Here is a 19,882-nt window from a genome sequence, read left to right on the forward strand (position 1 = left end):
CCACAAGCCCCACAAGTATCTTTAAACTTGAAATTCTAAGTTATGATAATAACAACTTCATAAATTATCATTTTAGGGGCTGGAATGTAGCTTAGTGGTAGTATGCTTGCCTCACACGAAGCCCTGGGTTCAATCCCTAGCCCCCCAAAAATTACACATATGTATATGGGCACATATATATATAATTTTATAGACAAAAATATTTTTAAAGTAGTCACTTCAAAGAACAAAGATGTATAAAGAAAAAGAGAAGGCTCAGCCTTTCTGAGACCTCTCCCATACAGGTTTCCTTCTCTTTTCCTCTCTGCCTAATAAACTCTCCTGCTTTACTCAAAAAGAGAGAGAGAAAATTTCTCCATAATAAATTTTTTTTTTTTTCAACACAACACCAGGCACAGTGGCACACACCTGAAATCCCAGCTACTTGGAAGACCAGGGCAAGAAGATCTCAAGTTTGTGGCCAACCTAGTCAACACAGTGAGACCCGGCCTCAAAAACCACAAAACGAAGCTGGGAGTGTAGCTCAGTGGTAGAGCATCTGTCTACCATGTGTGGTGCTCAGGGTTCAATCCCCAGCACCACAGTGAAAATAAAAAAATTAATTTCTTATTACTTTGAAAGTTCATATAAAATGAGAATGCATATGAAAGTACACACATGAGCAGTGTCTAAAACATACTTAGCCCTTTGTTGTTAACTAAAGCATAATCTAAATGATTTAAAAGTATGCCTTTATTATTACAAATGAGTACATGCCGGCACGGTGGTACACACTTGTAATCCCAGCACTGAGGAGATGAGGCAGGAGAACCATGAGTTCCAGGCTAGCTAGGACTTTAAAGTGAGTTCAAGGCTAGCCTGGGCTACAAAGCAAGATCCTGTCTCAAAATAAAAAAGAAAAAGGCTGGGTACTACCGGTAATCCTACCTGCTCAGGAGGCAGAGATCAGGAGGATCGAAGTTTGAAGCCAGCCCAGGGCAAATAGTTCTCAAGACCCTATCTCGGAAAAAAAAAAAAAAAAAAGAAAGGGCTGGTGGAGTGGCTCAAGGTGTAGGCCCTGAGTTCAAACCCCAGTACCACAAAAAAAAAAAAAAAATCACAAAATATATGTATAAATGGCAGAGTTGTGAACATTTTTCTCTTGTCTTAATTTCCAGGTCTTTAAAATTGAACATAATTTTTACAAAAGGAGAAAAACATATAATAGTCATTTTCTAAGAGAGAAAAAGAATGATTTTGTTCTAAAATCCCTGAACATCTGAGAGGTAATTTCACTCAATCAACAAGTAACTTATTAAATGCCTAACTGCACAGAGGAGCCTGTGAAATATGAGGCAGCACTGTCCAGAAGGTCACACACAAAACAGCACCTCCTTCAGGCATTGTAGGGCTGAACTACCGGAAAAGCACAACATAGGATAAGTAGGGAAAACTTGAAGAGTCCTGGAAGAAGGGAGGCCATCCAGGCAGGTTAGGTGCTGATCCACGTGGGCTGGTATATGGGACAAAAGGGAAGCCATGTGTAGACATGGTGGAATGGCTGATCGCTTAAAGCAGGACTGTGGTGAGAACACAGAGGGCTGAGGTGGGTGAGGACTCTGAAGTCGGGTGGGAGTTTCTCATCTCATTCAGGTAGGACATAGGGAGAAAATTCATGATTCTCAGTATGAATAAATTAGGACAATGAGGACAGAGTAAAAGGGAACACCTGGGACCAGCAGTAGCAAACCTTGATGAGGTGATGAAGGACTCAAACTAAGGTATTCCATTATACTGGTGTCAGCACTTTGTGCCCCTCCTTTTAGGTATTTCCGAGTGACACCAGTAATCAATTAGTAAAGAAGAGAACTTTGAGACACTCTAAAGGTAAATTCCGTGTGAGTAGGAATTTGAGCCTGTTTTGTTTACTGATTAAAACAATGCCTGGCACATGGTAGATGTACAAATATTTGTTCAACATTTACATGAATCAGACTGAACACCGAATACTTTTGCCTGTAAGAACTCTTAAGCTTTTCAGATTGAAGGGAATGGAAAAATACCAGTTTAATTTTATGAAGCATTAGCCTCAAGTGAGCCTGACGACCATCTACAATCTGAGTATATAAAAGTAAGTTTCTTCCTTTTCAGATAAAGTTTGTGCATTGTACATTACTATGTCAGAAGAGTACATCAATTCACTCTTTAAACTTTGTTCCGCAAAATTCATAGCAACTCTCTTCCACATCCTTAAGCACAGTCAATTCCAAATCTGTCAGAATAAAACTCTACCCAACTATACAGCAATGTCTCTACTTTTTTTTTTTTTTTTTGCAGTAGTGGTGACTGAACCCAGGGCCTTGAACTTGTCACACCAGTGGTCTGTTACTTAAGTTATGCCCCCAATCATATATTCTTTTATTTTTTTAAAACTACTTTAGTTAAGTACAACATACAGAAAAGACAAATCATTAAGCATACACTGCTTTGTAACTAGCATCCAAGACAGTATCTTCTTATTCTAACAGTGAAATACTTAAGTAAACAAGCAGTTTAGGCCAAAATGTTATGGTGCTATGGAAGGCAAAAGCCCATATTAAGTAGCTTCCTAATTGATGTTCACAAAAAGAATGTTAAGAAAAACTGAATGTAAATACTACTAAATGTGGGAGTGACAAATAGTGACAAATACTGACCACAGAGGAACATTATCCCTTCCATACCTACGACTCAGTCACATTCAAGACTATCCCTAAAATTCCAGGAAGATTTTGAAAACTCTAAATTAACACAGATTCAGGATGAAGTTGTCAGAAATTCAACAAAATCCCTTTCCACACTGCTCTTTCCTGTACTAAGTTTAGTTGTCCTGTCTCCTCTAATAGCAGAGATTTTTAAACTGTGAAACAAATTATTTTAGAATGCTCATTAAGAAAATTCATGCAACAACTTGGTTTCCTTGGCAGAAGTTACTACCCTGGTATGTGGAGGTGGGGTGAATACAGACAGGAACAATCCCGGGAATCTTGAACACAAATAAGTGCAATTGGGTAGATTCCCAGGGGCTAAATAATAGTAACAAATTAGCACAGAAGAATGGACCACTTGAATTCACCTGGAGGGAGGTTGCTAATAGTGACCACAGACAAGCTTATCAGATTTTTGAGCTGACCAAATGCTGCAAAGGATAACTAACTCACTGGCTAGAAACCCATCAACATTGAGCATGATCTCTGTAAGATCAAAATGAGTTCAAACAAACCAAGCATTTTTTTTTTTTATTCATTCATTCCGTACTGGGGTTTGAACTAAGGACTTTGCACTTGCTAGACAGGTGCTCTGCTGCTTGAGCCATATCCCCAGCTCTTTTTGCTCTGGTTATTTTGGAGATTGGGTCTTGTTTTTTGTTTGTTTTCACCATCCTCCTATTTTACCCTTCAGCCATTTCTGGGTGACAGGTGCAACCCACCATACCCAGTGATTGTTTGAGACAGGGTCTTGCAAACTTTTTTGCCTAGGCTCCCCAATCTCAGCCTCCCAAGTAGCTAGAATTATAGATGTGTGAGCCTGTCAAATAAGGTAATAAAGAAAATGAGCAAATGCATTCACAGCAAGGTGATTATTCTGAAGGTAAGACGTTTAAGTGCTTAGGCATACAAGAATGTGGGAAATTAATGCGAGTCAACTCCCTGTATAGCTATCCTTATCTCAACCAGCAAAAACCCTTGTTCCTTCCTATTATTGCTTATACTCTCTCTACAACAAAATTAGAAATAAGGGCAAAATAGTTTCTGCTGGGTAATGAGGGGGTGGGGAGAGTGGGAAGGGACAGAGTGGGAGGTAAGGGAGGGGGTGGGGGCAGGGGGGAGAAATGACCCAAGCCTTGTATGCACATATGAATAATAAAAAAAAAAAATTAAAAAAAAAAAGAATGTGGAGGCATGAATAAGTCACTTAAAAATGTAAAATTAGAGGCATGAACTGATGGATCACCCATGTACATCCTAGCTACTAGGGAGGCTGCTTGGGAAGATCACAGTTCAAGGTCAGTTCAAGAGCCCCCATCTCCAAAATAACCAGAGCAAAATGGACTGGAGGTGTGGCTTAAGCAGTAGAGCACCTGCTTTGTAAGTGTGACACCCTGAGTTCAAATCCCAGTAGCCACAAAAAAAGTAAACTTAGGGTTGAGGGTATAGCTCAGTGGTAGAGCAAGTTGTAAGGCCCTGAGTTCAATCCCCAGCATCAAAAAAAAAAAAAAAAATAAGGAAACTCCATTCATAGAAATCAGTATCACAGATTGATACTGATTAGAAAGGACCTAGCTCAGTAGATGTTCATTTTAAAAGTGCACTCCCCCTCCCCCCAAAAAATGCATTTCTTTGGTAAGAATTTCAACAAAAGCTAACAAGCTATCCAGATTTTAGGAAGCATTCACAGAAATAGTATTCACATCTAGGAATGCTACAGTTTTTTAAAAAGAAACAAACAAGGGACTAGGGATGTAGTTCAGTGGTCGAGCACTTGCCTAGCACGTGTGAGGCTCCGAGTTCAACCTCCAACACAGACAAACACACACACACACAAAAAAACCCACCAGAAATCTGTACATCATGTTCTAAACTAGGTGACTCTCTAGGACGTTGACTAAGCTTGTTAAGGATCTAAAACAACCATGTCTTAAGACAAATAATTGAAAAAAAAAAAACAGGAAATGCTTGGCCTGATGAACTTGACATTAAAAGGACCGTTCTATTAGCCCGAAATATCTTAAGAGCTGTCTTTGTAGTCCTAGAAATGGTTAAAAACAACCCAAAATCACAGGGTTAGATTTCATCTCAATGTTAGGAAGTCTCTCCCTAGCCCTGACCCCACCCACCCACTCCCAAGAATAACAAATAACCACTAGAGTTCATTCCACATATAAAAAACAAAAGTTATTTGGTATTTTTTGGAGACTAGACTGAGGGATGTCAAGGTCTTTTTCAACTCAAAGTCTGTGACTATTCTTCAAGATACGCATAGCACTAGGTATGTAGTAAGTGAAAAGGCCACTGGATTTGTCCTAAGGGCCCACTGCTCACTTCACCAATGTGTCAAAGGGTGTGACAGGGACAGAAGTCAGACAGCAGGTCCTTGCTGAGCATGATAAACAGAAAACCAGCATATCTAGCTAATGTTAAAATTAAGAAATGTTTCCTCTTGAAAATGTTTGCTAGCCAAAAGCTATCTCTCGCTCTGTTTTTTACTACCACCATCTCCACCCTATCTGGAGCAAGCTTCACAAGCACTCAGATATCTATCTTGGCCATCACTTACCACCTTGTTCCTAGCACAAAGGGGTGGTCAATCAATATTTGATTAATAGAACCAACAGAACATGTTAGCGTTGGGATTTCAGTCCAGCAGTGAATGCCTTGAACATTAAACAACTAACACACAGTGAATACATTTACTCAAGTTAAGGTCAGCTAAAGTAGTTAAGTGCTTACTTCTGAAGGAAAGGGAGAGAGCCGGGCACACAACAGTATATGCTATACGGGCACACAACAGTATGCGGACATCACCTGGGAGCTTGCTGGAAAGGCAGAATCCACCCCCCCCCCCCCCCCCCGCCCCAGCTCCATCCCAAACTACAAGAGTCAATAGCACAACAGTCAGGAGTGGAAGCAGATTATAGCTGCAAGCCTAATGGCTGAGACAAAAGTGTAACTGAAGCTTGTTTGGGGATGGAGGGGCAGTTTAACGGTAAGACGATTGTGTACCTTGCACGAAGTTATCGGTTCCATCCCAAGCAAAACACACACACACTCCATTGTAAAAGTGGGTAAGGGCTTGAAATAGGAGGGTTAAGATGGGCTGGATTGAAAACTGCCTCTGCTAATTAGGGAACGTTATTTCTCTGGCGTTGACTAGTCCTTATTAGGCTGATCTAAGTTTTCCACATCTTGTTCTATAATGGTAAATCTCTCCTGTTTCTCTTCTTTTGCGTGGTCCTGGGGAACACTGGGCCTAGCGCTTGCAGCAAACGCTCTACCACCGAACCACACCCCCAAAATGGAGTTTTACTAGGATGTGCTTGAGTACAAAGCCTCACAAACTGGAGGCGCTGCCCCTTACTTCCAGAAATAGCCAGGAAGGGGCCGGAAGGTAGGGAACCTGTTTTACATATCACGCGAACCTCGCCATCGCCTAACAAAGGAAGCACCTAGTAACTAAATAAATGCAAAGCTAAAAAAGAAAAGAAAAAGAAAAAAACCTGTTGCTTTCCAGAGCAAATACCTGTTCCTGTGGCTCCACCATTTAAAATATCTATTAACACAAGCAAACGCGCCAGCAGGAGAAAATAAAGACTGACATGTATGGAGGAAAGGCACCAGTGTTAGACTTGGGGACGCGTTGTTTGAATACCGTACCTCCGTTTAGAAAGAGCTAGTTTTCAATCACAGTAAGAATCTCCAGAAGCGCCCGATGGGGAAGCAGTTCTCTTTTCCAGGGATCCCATAATACACCTGTTGTGCGTGAAAAGCACCTGCCTGGAAACCTGCCTCCTCCCTGCCCCAGGTAACGCCACTTGCGGGCAGCGTGCCCGGCGCTGGCCCGAGGATGCCCGCGGTTCCTCCGGCTCAGTGGCTTCACTTGGGACGCAAGGGACTGGGAGTTACGCCCAGCGCCAAGGTGCAGAGGCCATTTTGAACCCCCGCCCATTCTCCCTGCACACTCCCCCGACCCCCATCCACACCCCCACCCACACACACGCAGGCAACACGCGCGGGCTGCGGGGCCCGGCAACCTTGCGCCCCACGGCGTTCCGAGCAGCCGGGCCAGCGCGCGCCGGCCGAGCAGGCACCGCCCCGAGGCAGGTCCGCCACCCGGACTGCCAGCCTCTCGGTCATGGAGAAGAATTCGCGGCGTGAGCAGCCTCCCTCGAAGTCGCCACGCCCCAGCTTAAATCAGCACGGGCTCACAAGACTCCCACTAAGTGGATCCAAAAAAGCCAGGCGACCCACGCCGGGACTCCGGGAATGTTTCCGAGTAAACCCGGCCATCCCCGGTCCCCGGGATCCCCAGAGATGGGGTGGGGAAGGGGAAGTGATGGGGAACCCCGGGATTGAGCCGCGCCCCCCTGCGCTAGGATTCCACAGAACTGCAGCGGCCGGGGCCTGGCGCGGGATTCTTTCCCCAAGCTCTTGCCCGCGTAAACGCGGAAAGGTGCCCGCGCCGCCCGGGCACCGGGAGTTTCAGATGTTTTGGGGAAATAAAGCGAACCGACGGTTCTAAGCCTCCCCGGGCCCCGGGAAGAGCTTCCCAAGTTCCCGGGCACTGCTCTCCCGGACCCGCGCTTCTCGGGTTCCCGCGATCCCCAGTCCTGGGCGAAACTGCCACCGAAACCAGCGTCGAACGTCCCTCACCCCACCCCTCGCGCGTCCCCTACCAACCGGGACGCCCAGATTCCCCCGCGGGACCCCGGGCTGCCGCGCACCCCACTCTCGCCCCCTCCCCGCTGCCAGGCCCGACCCCCCGGGGCCCGCAGGAGCCGAGGAGCGCTCACCTGGCGGGTGCACCTGACGCCGGGCGGGCCGCCAGCGGGCAGCTGGAGACCGAGCGGGGGAACTCCGTCCTCGTCCTACAACCCCCCAACCCCAGTCCCCTGGGCATGCGCACCAACGCCAGGCCCGTGTGCCCGCAACCCGGGCCCCGCGGCCTCAAGTCCCACCTGCTGCGCCCCGCTCCCGCGACACCGCGCTCCAGTCCGCTCTCCAGAGACTCCTGCTGCCTCCACTCCAGAAAAGAGCGAGCAGGAGGTGGGCGCTAGCGAGGTGTGGTGTGGCCGGCCTCCTCCCTCGGTGACCCATTCACCTGAAACTCGCACGGGAGGAGGAAAGGGAGCGGCGGCGGAGGCGACAGGACCCGGCCCTGCCCCGCACGCCCAGGCAGCGCTGCGCACCGAGTTAAAGGAACAGCGCCCGGTTGACCAGCGAGAGAGGGGTGGGCGGGCGTTGGGGGGAGGGAGCGGCTCCGGTTCCTGGGGCTGGAGGGGATCCTGGGCCACCCTGGGGCGCGCTCTGGGCGCCATGTGCTTCAGATGGTACAATTGTGCAGTGTTTGTCTAGACAGACCGAGTGAGGTGTGCAGGGAGCTGTTTTCCCACTGAAAGAGAAAAAACAAACTGCTCACCAACCTTCATTAAACGCTGTTGGAAAACAGTATCCAGATGTGCTGCTCCAAGGAAAGACTGGAAAGTTTTCAGAAGGCATGCGCTAATTTACTAACGATTCAGAAAAAGACCATTGCTCAGAGTGGTTAACATGCAGGGGTACTATTGGCGTCAGTCAAGATCCTTTTCCCCCATCCTTTTACCGAATGTAACTGCGGTATTATTGAGCTACTTTTTTTTTTTTTTCCTCGACACTGGGGGTTGAACTCAGGGCCTCACCCTTGCTAGGCAGGCGCTCTGCCGCTTGACCCACGCCGCCAGCCCTTTTTCCTGTGTTGAGTATTTCAAAATAGGGTCTCGAGAACTATTTGCCCAGAATGGTCTTGAAACCGTGATCCTCCTGATAATCTGTCTCCTGAGTAGCTAGGATTACAGGCATGCGCCACTCTTAACGGGATTTTAACTATTTTTCTCTTTTGGTTTTAAAAAACTTAAACCTTAATTCTGACTACTGGGTTCTATTTTATATTCATAATCTACACTTTATTATACAGACTTTATATATGTATGTTGTGTTTTTAAATTGTGCCCCAGGATGTACTAATTTAGTTCTTGTAATTTAACTGTATGCATTTAAGATAAAAATTTAGGTTTCTTTTATTTATTTATTTATTTATTTATTTATTTACTTTTTGGTGGTACTGGGTTTGAACTCAGGATCTCACGCTCTCTAGGCAGCTACTCTACTACTTGAGCCACTCCTCCAGCACTTTTTTTGTATTGGGTATGTTCGAGATAGAGTCTTTCCAAATATTTGCCCAGGCTGCCTTCAAACCTTGATCCTCCTGATCGCTGTCTCCTGAGTAGCAAGGACTACAGGCTTGAGCCACCAGCGCGGGGGTAAGAATTTAGATTTCTTAAATCCTGCTTCGTTTTGTGTTCCAACTTGGAAGGTCAGCATTTCTAATAAATTTCTGTTTAATCCCACCCTCTTGTCTGCCTTTAATTAAGTGGTTAGAGATGTGACTCTCCCATACATTACATCTTAAGACACAATTCAATACTTCAGGAAGTAAAGCATTATATAAATACAAGGTATTTTAAACGATGACAGCCTTAATAGCTCATTAATCTAACTGGTAATTTTTCATGAAGTCGTTGCTACAATTACTTCAATGTAACTATGTAGCTTTTGAATGATGCAGCTTAAATTGATATTAACACTAGAGAAGTCAGGTTAATCCTTTTAATGTTCCCTGTCAGATTACTGAAATCTCCAAACATTCCAACCTGGTTTATAATTAAACAAGGGAACATTTCCTAATACTCCCAGATTTGTAAACACATGCCTATTATTTTATAATGTATTTTGACATGTTCTGAAGAGGAAATCTTAGGGGTTTTTTTTTTCTTTTTTTATTTTGTACTTGGAGTCATTGTGACATTTACAAAAGTTCTTACAATATATCATAGTTGAATTCACCACTCCATCATTCCTCTTTATCTTCTCTCCCCCCAGGGTTTTATTTCCACTTAAAAAAATAAATATGGTAGGGTTTGGGATGTATTTCAATGGTAGAGTACCTGCCTAGTGTGCTCTAAGCCCTGGATTCCATTCCCAGGACCACAGAAGTGTGACAAGAAATATAATTCACATACCAAAAATCCTCCCTTTTAAAGTGTATATACAATTCAATGGTGTTAGTTTTCACAAGGTTGTACAACCATCACCACTGTGTTCTAGTTCCAGAATATTTTCATCACTCCAAAAAGAAAGCCAATACCCACTAGGAGTCTTTCCTTATTTCCTTATCCCTGTCCCCAGCCCCTGGCAACCACTAGAGTACTTTCTGTCTCCATGGATTTGCCTATTCTGGACATTTTAAATGAACAGATAATACAATGTGTGACCTTTGTGTCAGGCTTCTTTCACTTAGCATACTGCTTTCAAGGTTCGTCCTTGTGTAGTATGTACCAGTACTTCAAACCTCATATTGCAAAGAGATTATTTTCCCCAAAAATGCTTGCAACTTTTTTCCATCTTGCATTGAAAGATCTAAAAACTGTTCTTTTCACGACTGCCTAATATCTGCATATTAAATAGCATTTGAAAGAAAATCCAGCTTTGAAACTTAAACATGTCATTCCTCAGCAGCAAAAGAAGATTGTTTGACTGATAAATGATGCCTCATTTAATTTAATTATGTTACATAATCATAAATTATTGCAAAAATAATTATTTTTACCAAATACTCTTTTTTTTGGCAACTCACAGTAGGATATTATCCAGATCTGAACATTATTTGATCAAAATCCACACTTCTCAGACACAAGTAAATATTATTCCTAAAGGCCCCATGATTAGATATTTATTGTTTTTACCTGAACCAAATGAATATGATTAATTTGTTTCTTCTGGGCTGAGGGTATGATTCAAGTGATAGAGCACTTGCCTAGTTAAGCATGGGGCCCTGAGTTCAAACTCCAGTACTGTCAAAAATTTATTTATTCCTTTTTATGTGTAAAGGAGACTTCTAAAGCTTAGATTATGGTGTCAGAAACCTGTGTTTAAATTTCAGTGTTGCCACTTAGTAGCTGGATAAGATTAAGGGAAAATAAACAATACAAGCCTAATTTTTCTCTTCTAAATTTGGGATAGTAATAAGTAGTACCCTCTTTATAAGGTGGAACATTCCCCAAGACAGACTAAATGCTGGGCCATGAAACAAGTCTTAATAAATGTAACAAGTCATTGCTGTGACCCTTCTGCCTAAAACAGTCCCTGTCACGCGGGCATGCTGTAACTATTGGTCAGTATCACTCTGATTCCCACATCCATTGTGCCATCTGGAGTCTTGTCCATCTCTCACCTAGCCTCCTGCCATTGTGAAATGGGCACATTCCTTAACAGCACTTCCAGGCTTATGTTGCTAGTTGCAGGGTTTAGAGGAGAAAGGAAGGGAGATTAAAATATTTCCATTCTACCACACCAGCTTGGTGAATGAATTCAATGTCTGGTATTTGTTTAAGAACAACTCAGTTTGGAGTCACCAAGAGCCTGGGCTGAAAGGCCTCTATTATCCCTAGCCAATCACAAGGAGGGAGGCTCCCAGATCACACAGGACAGTTTCCTTGGATACATTTATGGAAGAATTTATGAGAAAGGCAGTTTCTGAGGATGATTACACTCAGGGAGTAAACTCCTCAATTCTTCTGTATTGAGCAAGCTCTTCCCAGGAGGATCAGGATTAAATAGAGCATCAGCACCTGAACATGAACTTCAGTAGGTGGAATAAGAATAGCAATAATAACACCGTCATTTGCTCAGGGATAAACGCGTACCAAGCACTGTGCTATGTTTTTGTAGGCTTTTTAGTTATTTTTGTCTTTACAGTGAACTTGTGATGTACTATTGTCTCCATTTTATGCATTTGAAAACTAAAACTCAAAAAGATTTGATCATTTACTCAAGTTATCTGTTTGAGTCAGGATTGTATGGCCAGGATTTAAACACAGGTTATCTGATTCCTGAACTAATGTTCTTAACTGTATTGTATTTTAGGAGTAATTATTGTGTACAGTTAAGTAATATTCAAATAGGCTACATGGCTGTAGCCTTTATTACATATATGTTTCATATGCTTATGTACATATATGTTTCATATGCTCTTTTGTAAGAATTTTCAATTTTATAGTAAGAAGCTTTTAGAGACATTGTTAGAAGATGGCTGGGGGACCTTGGTGCAGGTGTGTTGTTTTGTGAATTACATTCCTCAAATACCCACAGAAAAGAATTTCATAGGATCAGAGTAAGTAGAGGTCATATCATCTGAAGAGGGAGTAAAGGGTTTTGGTATGAGACAGAATATTGACACAATTACATACAGAGAGGTTTTCAGCTAATTTCTTTTCTTTTCTTTCTTTTTTGAGAGGATTGGGGTTTGAACACAGGGCTTCATGCTTGCAAACAGGTACTCTACTGCTTGAACCACAACTGCAGTTCATTTTATTCTCTGCTTATTTTTGAGATAGGGTCTTGCAAACTATTTGCCTGGGGCTGGCTTCAAACCTCGATCCTCTGGATCTCAGCCTCCCAAGTAGCTAGGATTACAGGTGTGAGCCACCAGCCTCTTATTTGTATTAGTTGTCCACAGCTGTGGAAAACTGGCCTTCTGGGTTTTATCAGGACCTGAACTTCCTGAATCTTTTAAGCTCCAAAAAGGAAAGAGGAAAAAGTAAACATTAACTAAATACTGTGTTCTCATGTCTAATTTTAACTTCCTAGGCTCTTTACCTCTAGTATGCTTAAACATTAAAAAGTGATACTAATAATAATCTTGTAACTTAACGTAATGAATATTAGCACTAGAAAAATCGCTTGAATAAGGTGGGTATGAAACAGATGACAAATGTCTCTTGTCATTCTTTGATCATGAGATACAGTTCTCCTTTTATTCATTACAAAGGCTTCTGCACAGTGGCATTTCTGGTTTATCCTTGGAGGGTTTTTAAGGAGGAACTTTAGGAGCCTGGAAGGGAACTGTTGATGCTGACTGGTAGAGGGTATGGTCTAAATGCTTATATGGAAATTGTGTATAAAAGTACTTATTCATATCTAAAATATTTACTCCAGGGGTTGCGGATGTAGCTTTGAGATAGAGCCCTGAGCTCAATCCAAGAAGAGAACAAAATATACATATATATATGATAAATATTCAGTATCTTACTGTGTATCCTAAGCCCTAGAGATACAGTGAGTGGGCTCAAGCTAGATAAGGAGGTCTGGGCTGGGAGAGTGGCTTAAGTGGTAGACTGCCTGCCTAGCAAGACTTGAGTTCAAATCCCATTACCATAAAAAAAAATAGACAAGATCCCACACAGAAGTTTATACTTTAGCTGGAGGAAGATATTCCTATTATTGCTTATACTCTCTCTTCAACAAAATTAGAGATAAGGGCAAAATAGTTTCTGCTGGGTATTGAGGGGGTGGGGGGGAGAGAGAGGGGGCGGGGGGAAGGGGGGAGATATGACCCAAACATTGTATGCATATATGAATAAAAGAAAAAAAAGATGACTAAACTGAAAACAAGATAACTTCAGACAGTGATGAGCGACATGAAGAAACAAGCAGCTAAAGGAACAGAGAGGCTGGGAGAGCCAGGTGGGGAACAGTGCCAAGGGTACAGTGGTCACAGGTGGCTGCTCCAAATTGGTGACATTTGATCTGAGACTTTAATGGTGAGAAGGAGCCAGCCGCAAAGATCAGGGCCAAGAAAATCCTGAGGCTGAATCCAGGATGACTTTGGAAATTCAAAGGACTCCATGGGGGCCCAAAGGAAGGGGATCCTGAGATGAAGCCCCAGGAAGGCAGAGGTGGGATCCTGATTGGGTGCCACCAAGGTGTTTTCTTCTACGCCTATCAGGATGGCTTTGAAGGGACTTAGGCATTTTGAAGTGATGAATTTAGGTTCTGAACTTTGAGTGTGGTAACAATTTGAAACCAGCTGATACCATCAAGAGAAATGTAAATGACTCCTATTCATCTTCTTACATGAATATTAACTAAGAAGGTGGCCTCTGGGCCCAGAAGCCCAGGGACAAGACACAGGAGGAACTAGAAAGGGAGAAGCTCTACCTTACTCATAGGCTTATGCTATTTATGACAACAAGGAAAAAAAAAAAGTGTGGTTTTCTTTTTTTCCCTAATTTATCATGCTGAAAATTTCAAGCCAGGTATGGTGGCTCACGCCTGTAATCCTAGCTACTCAGGAGACAAAGATCAGGATTGACATTCAGAGCCAATCTGGGCAAATGGATTTCAAGACCCTATCTTGAAAAAACCCATCACAAAAAAAGTCTGGTGGAATGGCTGAAGGTGTAGTCCCTGAGTTCAAACTCCAGCACCACAAAAAAAAAAAAAGAGAAAATTTCAAACCTATAAGAGGGATGGGGGTATAGCTCAGCTGTGGAACACTTACCTAGAATGTTTGAGTTCCTAAATTCAATCTTTAGTGTAGAGCAGGAGCTTTACACTGAGCTACATCCCCAGCCTCAAAAAAGTGATTTTTAGCTGGGCGCCTGTGGCTCATGCCTATAATCCTAGCTACTCAGGAGGCAGAGATCAGTATGATCTCTGTTCGAAGCCAGCCCGGGGAAATAGTTCAAGAGATCCTATCTCAAAAAAGCCCATCACAAAAAAGGGCTGGTGGAGTGGCTCATGGCATAGGCCTTGAGGTCAAGCCCCAGCACCACCAAAATAAATAAATAAATAAATAAATAAATAAATAAATGATTTTTTAATAGGATGATCCTTTACCCTAAATATTTCAGAATGTACAGTTATCACCTAAGAACCAAGATACTCTTCCGCATAGCCACCATACCACTAACATACCCCTCAAAGTGAACAGTAATATAAAATCTTTTTTTTTTTTTTAGACAGACTCTCACTATGTAGCCTAGACTGACCTTGAACTTGAGATCCTCCTGCCTCAGCCTCCAGAGTGCTGGAATTACAGGTGATGAAATCTTGTCTACTATGCAAGACATGTTCCCATTGGTTGGATTATCCCAAAATCCAGGAGCCAATCAGGAAACACACCTCGAATTTCATCGTCATGGCTCTTTAGTGTCCAGTCCCATTGCTGTTTTTGACTTTCATGGCTTTGCCACTTTATCTAGTCCACTTGTCTCATCGCATGTCTTGCAGTCTAGACTTTTATTTTCTCCCTTATTATTAGATTTACAGAAAACAGTTTTTACAGAAAAAAACAAAAAACAAGAAACCTAGCTAGTCTGTATCCCACACCTGTAATCCTAGCTACGTGGGAGACTGGGATCAGGAGGATCATAGCACAAGGCCAATCTGTGCAAAAAAGATCATGTAACCCCATCTCAACCAATAAATGGGTGTGGTGGCCTGCATCTGTCATCCCAGCTAGGGTAGGAGGTATACAATAGGAGAACCCTGGTCCAGGTCAGCCTGGGCAAAAAATGAGACCCTATCTTCAAAATAACCAGAGCAAAAAGGGCTGCAGGTGTGGCTCAAGTAGTGGGACTACCTGCCTAGCTAGCACATAGTCCTAAATTCAGACTCCAGTGACACACACACAAAAAAAAAACCTACATAGGTAATATAGGTAATGTTGTGGACTTATGACATCACATCAGAAGGACAATGACCAAGTTGTTCCAATGAGTGATAAGTTTGAACGCTTGGCTCAAGTGGTGTCCCCAGATCTCTCTTCCATTTGTAATTAATAAGTATCCCATGTGTGATACTTTCCTTCTGTGTGACTACTTTATTTATCCAGTGAAAGCTTTTAGTAAACATTGCTAATCCTTTCCCAGTTCCTTTACTGTGCTGGTTGTTAGATAATGGTTGTTTTTTCTAATACTCTCAAATAGGGAATTCTGGCTTTGACTGGAAACTTCCCTTGCAGGGCTTTTCAGAATAAAACTTGTGCTGTAGTTGAGCTGTCAAAAAAACCCAAAAACCAAAAAACCTTTCTTCTAACAATGCTATTTAATATTATCAAGGAGTAACTTTTTTTTTTTCCCCTGTAGGACTTGGGTTTGAACTCAGGTAGTTGTCATTTGAACCACACCTCCAAGTCCATTTTGCTCGTTATTTTGAAGATGGAATCTCTTGTACTATTTCTACAGGCTGGCCTAAAACCTTTATCTTCCCATTATCAGCCTCCCAAGTAGCTAAGATTACAAGTGTGAGCCACCAGTGTCCAGTGGAAAAGTCTTTTTATAATTTTAAATATAAGGAAAAAGAAAGTGAAACTCATCCTAACTCATTAAAATAATAGCTGGGTTCCAGTGGCTCACATCTGTAATCCTAGCTACTCAGGAGGCAGAGATCAGGAGGATCTTGGCAAAACATGAGACCCTATCTCAAAAACACCTAACACACACAAACAAAGGGCTGGCAGAGTGGCTCAACTGGTAGAGCACCTCCCTAGCAAGTGTAAGGCTCTAAATTCAAACCCAATGCTGCCAAAAAAAAAAAAAAGTTAACTTGTCATGACCAAAGTTCTTTCTAATGATACATTTGCTTCCTGTTTTGCCTTTAGTGAGTTAAAGATCTCCTCACCTGCGTAATATATGTGCTGCTTATTTATTTACTAAGGAGGGTTGGTGATATAGGGGGAAAAAATCAAAGGATAAATTTCCCTCACGTAGTCTAGGAGATGAGGCATACATTCAAAAATAAAAAAAATAATAAAAGGACAGATGGGCAAATGGTAGAGATAAGGTTATGTTTCCTTCTCAGTGGAATTGCTCACCTGGCTGCCTAGATACCCCTCCCACTCCTGTCAATGCAATCTGCCCTTTGCTCCCACTAATTCCTCTACCTGGAACGTCCTCCTTTGTGTCTGGAGGTCAATATCCTAAAATATTACCAGTGTTTCAAGACTGAGCTGAAATACCACCTCTTCTATTTTTAAAAACTTGTTTATTTTTCTTCTTCTCTAAGGAGTGACCTCTCTCAATTCTTCATGTACTCTAAAAACAATTTAATCCTTGGATTACTTGAGTCACTTTCTAACTTGGATTACCTAAGCGTGTGGTAGTCCCTCTTCCTAGACTGTATACTTTGTCTATCAGATCCATCGCCCTCCTTCCGATACTTTGCACTTCTGTGACTTTAATTGAGTAAATAAATTGCACTCAGTGCTTTAATAGTATCACCAGGTATACTGGAGTTGAATTCTGCTGGGAATAATATCGATGAGAAACTCTGCTCCTGCTTTCTGTGTTTATTTTTTCAAACATGTTCCTTACAGGAGGTTAACAAGGAAGTTTCCTTTACTCCCTTCCCCTAGACAGAGGGAAAAAAATAACAGGAAACCAACTCACAGAAAACAATGAAGATGGATATCAAATATTTGTTCCTTTCTGTACATAAGAAGTTAGGTACAATCTTAGGTCATCATGGTAGTACTTGAAAGAATCAAAATTGCTTTGAGCTTTAAGAATTTCCAGAAGAGCCATTTGGCTGTTTTTATGAAAAAGTGTAAGTTAAAACTCAGTCTTTTAACCAAAATAAGTAGGTATTATTGCAAATACCCACAGTAGCATCATCTGGAAGCTTATATGACCCTTGTGATCCAGGACCTGGTTTGCTATCGCAGGCAGATAAGTTGCTTCCTTACTGTGTGCCCATAGACTTTGGACACTGAGAAAAAATAACTACATCATTTATTGAGTGTGTCACACTGAAGCTTTACATAGTTGTCACTGCAACTTCAGATAGTTAAAAAATGCAAGGTGTCAGTGGCTCACACCTGTAATCCTGGCTACTCAAGAGGCAGAGATCAGGAGGATGTTGGTTCAAAGCCAGCCCAGGCAAATAGTCCACAAGACCCTATCTTGAAAAAACCCATCACAAAAAAAACAAAACAAACAACAACAAAAAAAACCGGTTGGTGGAGTGGCTCAAGGTGCAGGCCCTGAGTTCAAGTTTCAGTACAGCCAAAAAAAAAAAAGTTAAAAATTATCTTGTTTGTGGACAAAGAAACTGAGTCACATAGATGTTGAAAACTTACCCCATATCACCCACCAACTTAAGGGATAAAGCTGAATTTCAAAATTCCATGTTTCTCTGTCCCACAAACCCCTGTCAGAACACCGTGCTTATGTAGATACCATCTCCCACTCCAAATTGAGAGGTTCTTCCGCCACATCACCTTCCCCAATGCTTGGTTCATGAATATTGAGTAGAACCGAATCGCTCCCAGTTTCCACGATATTTCTTCCTACCTCACCAAATCCTAATTTTATGCTTGTGTTCATTCTCCCCAAGCAACTAGATGTTTCAGAAGCTGGTCCAACCTCCAATTCCAGAACTGAGGCTTATTGTTTTTTTATTTTATTATTCATATGTGCATACAAGGCTTGGGACATTTCTTCCCCCTGACCCCACCCCCTCCCTTACCACCCACTCCGCCCCCTCCCTCTTCCCCCCACCCCCTCAATACCCAGCAGAAACTATTTTGCCCTTAATCTCTAATTTTGTTGAAGAGAGAGTATAAGCCATAATAGGAAGGAACAAGGGTTTTTGCTGGTTGAGATAAGGATAGCTATACAGGGCATTGACTCACATTGATTTCCTGTGCGTGTGTGTTACCTTCTAGGTTAATTCTTTTTGATCTAACCTTTTCTCTAGTTCCTGGTCCCCTTCTCCTATTGGCCTCAGTTGCTTTTAAGGTATCTGCTTTAGTTTCTCTGCGTGAAGGGCAACAAATGCTATCTAGTTTTTGAGGTGTCTTACCTATCCTCATACCTCCCTTGTGTGCTCTCGCTTTTATCATGTGCTCAAAGTCCAATCCCCTTGTTGTGTTTGCCCTTGATCTAATGTCCACATATGAGGGAGAACATACGATTTTTGGTCTTTTGAGCCAGGCTAACCTCACTCAGAATGATGTTCTCCAATTCCATCCATTTATCAGCAAATGATAACATTTCGTTCTTCTTCATGGCTGCATAAAATTCCATTGTGTATAGATACCACATTTTCTTAATTCATTCGTCAGTGGCGGGGCATCTTGGCTGTTTCCATAACTTGGCTATTGTGAATAGTGCTGCAATAAACATGGGTGTGCAGGTGCCTCTGGAGTAACCTGTGTCACAGTCTTTTGGGTATATCCCCAAGAGTGGTATTGCTGGATCAAATGGTAGCTCAATGTTTAGATTTTTAAGTACCCACCAACAGGGGGTTTCTTTTTCCCCCCCCCCCGCATCCTCGCCAACACCTGTTGTTGGTGGTGTTGCTGATGATGGCTATTCTAACAGGGGTGAGGTGGAATCTTAGTGTGGTTTTAATTTGCATTTCCTTTATTGCTAGAGATGGTGAGCATTTTTTCATGTGTTTTTTGGCCATTTGAATTTCTTCTTTTGAGAAAGTTCTGTTTAGTTCACTTGCCCATTTCTTTATTGGTTCATTAATTTTGGGAGAATTTAGTTTTTTAAGTTCCCTATATATTCTGGTAATCAGTCCTTTGTCTGATGTGTAGCTGGCAAATATTTTCTCCCACTCTGCTGTGGGTGTTCTCTTCAGTTAGAGACCATTTCTTTTGTTGAGCAGAAGCTTTTTAGTTTTATGAGGTCCCATTTATCTATGCTATCTCTTAGTTACTGTGCTGCTGGGGTTCCATTGAGAAAGTTCTTACCTATACCTACTAACTCCAGAGTATTTCCTACTCTTTCCTGTATCAACTTTAGAGTTTGTGGTCTGATATTAAGATCCTTGATTCATTTTGAGTTAATATTGGTATAGGGTGATATACATGGATCTAGTTTCCAGAACTGAGGCTTATTGGTTAAAAAATTCTTAGTGCCCTAGATAGTGACTGGTTCAGGAACTCACACCTAAGCAAATCAGCACATGGCTGGGCATTCTGCTCCAGGGCTGCTGGCAGCCCTCTTACAACCACAGTGGAAGAATTGTAGGGACCAAATCCTCCTAGGGGAGGCAAAGTCAAAAGAACAGAAGAAAGAGTCCACTTGCACTTCACTATGTGAGACAAAACATTGTCTTATTATATATACTACTTTAAACTCGGTTCTTTGTTGCTTTGAGCTGAAATCATCCTAGTATAGAAAATATTGCCCTTAGTTAATGTCCATTGGATAGTATTTCTTTTGTGACAGGAATGCCAATACAGTGTACACACAACCCTTGCAAGATGGGAATTATCATCACCCACTGCACTGGGCCTCATGCTTGTTAGGCAGGTG

General features: G+C 42.3%; 1 protein-coding gene across 5 annotated transcripts in view; it reads right to left on the bottom strand.

Moving 5' to 3' along the window:
• Positions 1-8,352, bottom strand: part of Ocln (occludin) — a 50,959-nt gene extending 42,607 nt beyond the window's left edge. The window contains exon 1 of one of the 5 annotated variants that reach the window (XM_074077342.1): positions 8,159-8,352. The gene's annotated coding sequence lies outside the window, so the exon portion shown is untranslated. The other 4 variants (XM_074077343.1, XM_074077339.1, XM_074077340.1 and 1 more) reach the window with 4 other exon arrangements.
• Between the last annotated feature and the right edge of the window lie 11,530 nt (positions 8,353-19,882).

Source organism: Castor canadensis, chromosome 6, assembly GCF_047511655.1.
Source record: "Castor canadensis chromosome 6, mCasCan1.hap1v2, whole genome shotgun sequence".
Lineage (NCBI taxonomy): Eukaryota > Metazoa > Chordata > Mammalia > Rodentia > Castoridae > Castor > Castor canadensis.